The sequence below is a fragment of the Gouania willdenowi genome, chromosome 21, assembly GCF_900634775.1.
Source record: "Gouania willdenowi chromosome 21, fGouWil2.1, whole genome shotgun sequence".
NCBI classification, from domain to species: Eukaryota; Metazoa; Chordata; class Actinopteri; order Blenniiformes; family Gobiesocidae; genus Gouania; species Gouania willdenowi.
In genome coordinates this window covers 11,171,064-11,175,498 of record NC_041064.1, presented here as the reverse complement: position 1 = coordinate 11,175,498, position 4,435 = coordinate 11,171,064, and the positions used below count along the sequence as shown (strand labels likewise).

General features: G+C 37.6%; 1 pseudogene; it reads right to left on the bottom strand.

The window, feature by feature from the left end:
• Positions 1-238: 238 nt before the first annotated feature.
• On the bottom strand, positions 239-356 carry LOC114455759 (uncharacterized; annotated as a pseudogene).
• Between the last annotated feature and the right edge of the window lie 4,079 nt (positions 357-4,435).

The window sequence follows — 4,435 nt, the reverse complement described above, 5'->3', positions numbered from 1 at the left end:
TAGACACTCAAAGACGCTTTACAGAATGAAGGCATTATTCTTTCACTCCACACTTAGTGGTGGCCAACTACTGTTGTAGCCACAGCTGCCATGGGGCAGTCTGACGGAAGCGAGGCTGCCATAGTGCGCCATCGGACGCTCCGACCACCACCAACACTCACTCACACACTACGTTCATACTAGGCAAAGTGCCTTGCCCAAGGACACAATGACAGATACCACTGCAGCGACTGCCACCCCACTGTGACACCTGGAATTCTCAGTGGTCTCCCATCCAACTACTAACCAGGCCCAGACTTGCTTAGCTTCCAAGATCTAACGGGATCGGGCAATGACAGGCTGGCATGGCCACATACTGTATATGTAGTGCTATATGTTAGCACATCATAAATAACATTGTTCATCACAAAATAAAGTACTGTAATCAAGTAACAACTTCTAGTAGTAGTAGTAGTAGTAGCTCCGCCCACATCCTCTACCACTGAGAGTGGCCGACTGTCCACTACAATAATTTATCCACTGACTTTGTTCATTTGTCACCCAGACTTCATGTCCGAAGGACCGCCGTACGTGCTAGCTGCTACATAGTTAGCATTGAGGTGGGAGAGCTCCGCTGGGCTTTAGTTGTCCCTCTGGTGTGTATTTTTAACTAAAATTAACACACACACAAACTTCTCCTCAGGCTCTGCGCTGTTGGGGTGCAAAAAAATAAAAAAGTGATTAACAGCGTTAATTTTTTTGTGTTATTTTTTTCCTGTAATTAAGTAATCGCAATGAACAAGTTAAAGTAACAGCCCTACTTATACCAACATATGATTCGAGAGTCAAGACAAAGAAGCAAAACACTATAAAAACATTAACAACTAGTAACACTGTCAACATAATAACTTTAAGCCACTACTGAATAAGAAAAAGCAAACTTGTACACACTTTATTTCCAAAATATAATGTAAAAAAGATATTTAAAAAATAAAGTTGCTCAAATCAAACAGTAAACATGGATAACTCAAAAATTAAAAAAAAAAAATTGTAAACAACTGGTGCACTTCTCCCAGTGTTGTCATTTACTTATTACTTTTTGATTGAAAAGTGGCAGCTTATAATGCAGAAAGTAGAGAAAAGAGCCACAGAATAACAACGCAGCAACAAAGTTTAAATATCGGTTATATATTATGGTCTGTGAAAATTAATTGGCAGGTTAGTGACACGTTCAACGTTTGATGTCTTTTAATAATTCATAAATAGCATTTTTCAATGCAATTAAAATATAAAATTATGCTGTAGGCCCTGAACGTTTAGAAAAATACATCAGAGCTACCATCTAGGTTTTGTGTGTGTGCGTGTGTGTGTGTGTATGTGTGTGTGTGTGTGTTGATGCTGGTATTGTGTTCACACGGTTCCTTTACTGGCAAACAGCCAGGTACTCATCTGTTCTTAATGTACCCAGTTTCAGCGATTCCACAAGGATCACCGACATGATTGTGTTAATCACCTGGCGCACCTGATTTCCTCATTCATTCTCTCCATTCATCTTGAGCAAATGTAGCGTCAGCTTGCTGTCTGTTTGTTTTCAGTTGTCAAAAAGCAACCAAAGGCATGTATCAACACAGCATAAAAGTGACAGCGAGATGTCAGTGGCTGCACATGATATGATAAATTAGAATCATATGGTAATCAGCTCAAGTTGCAGTAATGACTTGTTTGCATATCGTTCCGACGAGAAGCTTCTCTGAGCGCTCTACTGATATGGACCCATGAACAAAACTATTTAACGTTCTGTTTATATTGTTTGTTTTTTGAAGCATTAAGAAAGTTAACAATGCCTTAAAGGAAAACTAACGAGTATATCTTCATGTGATTATAATTCAATTATACCGGCAGCACATAATAAGCAAGAGAACTGCTGAAACGACTCATTTGTAAATCCAGCGTTTTATTTTTTTCATCATTCCTTTTTTTTTTCTACCCGACATGAATACAAAACCGTGTTTGCATGTTTGCATGTGTGGCTGTAGTAAAGTGTTGGTAGCAGAGCAAACAGCAGTAGGTCCAGCAACAAGGTCAATACTAGCTCAAGTACCTTTTTATTTCCCCAGCCACCCACAGTGTCAGATCCTGCCTTTTGTACAGCAAACTTACTAATGACCTTAAAAGCCTCGCTGCGTTACCACTGTTTCCCCACTCAACAAGGACCAAATGGCACCACTTTTTTAGAAAATGTGCTAATCATTTTTTAAGGTTAAAGATATTAACAATTTCTAAAGCTGTGGGTAGTCTTTGTTTCACAGCTGATGTTTATTGTAAATATTGATTAAAAAATATCAAAGAAAGTTGATAATATAGCATCAGAAACAGATATGTTGATAATATCTTAAAGTCAGTATTTGTTAATTGATATTTCCAATAATCAATAAATTGATGTCGTAAAAAAGTAAATATTTTAAATGATGATTTTTTAATCAAATATTTTAAATGATGATTTTTTAATCAAATATTTTAAAATAATACTAAACAAGAGCACACTTCCAACGATTGGCAAATATTCTTTTTGATCATAAAGATTTCTCCATTAATAATACAGTGAAAAACTGAGGTATGAATTTTTTTTTTTTTTTTTATTTAAAAAACAAAAATGGTCTAGAATTACTATATTGATCTGGATCTACTCCAAAATGTAATGGAATCATCCAATGCATAAAGTCTATCTTTGCTTAAAATGTTGTCAAAATGTGTTAAGTAATCCTGCAAACAGACAAATTTTATTATTCATTTTGAGCATTTTTTCCCCACTAATCAATAGATTGGTGTCATTCATATATGTTTTTTTTTTTAATCAAGTATTTAAATATAATACTGAAAATACATAGGCAATAACGCATGCCAAAAAAGCATCACCTATTCAACCCTGTAGTCACAACAAAGGCCTTTGTTGCTGTAACCTACATGCCTGACTATATATAGGACTCAGCCTCTCACTTATATTAAATGTACATAGTGATTCTGCAAATCCCATGAAGTCCTTTTTTTAGATCCGTCCACCAGGAATTGATCGGTTGTGCTGAATGAAAATAGCTGCACCTCCTTCAAGAAATACTGTATCAAATAAGTGACACTGCAAACAAGGTCATATTTTAGGCAATAGTAAGCAGCAATATAACCGAGGTAATTATAACAATATTTGAAAAATGCGGGGAAAGGCAGCAGTGTGTGTAAATAAATGAGAATCGAGAGTAAATAGAAACACCACAAGTACAGACACACTGAGACACTACGCTACAACTAAATTACTTCCTCCTACCATGAGCTCAATATGCGATTTAAAAGAACTTGGTGGTGGCAATATTTCCACTGATGTGGTGTTTAATTTTAATAGGAATCCTCAGCTCAAATATGAGCCGACAAACACAGCAAGACAAACACAGTCTCTCTCCGGCAATGAAATATACACTATCAAATAGACCTGTAGCTTTTTTGAATCTGCTGTGTGGGAGATACTAAAGCGCAGAACAAACAGCATTCTGATAGGGCTTTGAAGGTGATAACAGCGTCTATCAGGGCTGGAGAGGGAAGCAGTGTTTGGGCTGGGTGCAAAAACACAAGCAATGATTGACGTGATTCCCTGGCCTCGGTGAAGTTTACCTTTAAATAGGAGCCGGTCCTTCCTACAGCCTGGTCTGCATGGGCTCACAGCAACAGCAGGTGACGTCGAGCGAGGTTTTTATGTTTGTTGAGGTTATTCCAGTGCATTTACACAAACGAGGATGTGCTTGCATCTGTGCTCGCTTGTAACAGATATCAATCAAGGATTTCAGCCATGCCCAAATATCTCCCTCTTTTAGGCCGAGTTGTTTGAAGAAAATGAGTGGATTCAGGATCAAGAGCCTTTCTGGAGGAATTTAAGTCTGTTTGAGGATTACGACTTCTTCATCCTGTACAAAGCCTGCAGAGAGAGCTATATGCTAGCCCTTGGAGGCTGCATGGGCTTAGCAATGCATTTCAGGCTCCGATATAGGCGTGATAAAACCCAGAAAAGACATCAGAGTTTCAGGGAGGAATCTTCAGAATAAATAGACACTTTTCCACGACAGTAAAAAAAAAAATCTGTAATTCATATAAAGAACATGCATGATTTTAATCTGTTAAGACTGTGCTTTTACAGAAAAGAGAGAAAAATCTTGATCTTAAACTTCATCGTTCCTTTGATAAAAGCCCTTCCTTTCGTCAATTATAGGAGAAATACTCAAAGGTAATTCTATTCACAGAGTTAATATTTTGATCTTTGCAAACTAGTGCAAAAGCCACACCTTCTTACAGCTGATTTATGAGTCACACTTAGCACACTGACACATCCCCCGTCCGCTCTGATTAACTCCATCAGGTTTCAGCCCAGACTTTCTGTTACATCAACAACATGTCTGACCTGCAGTGAGAGATG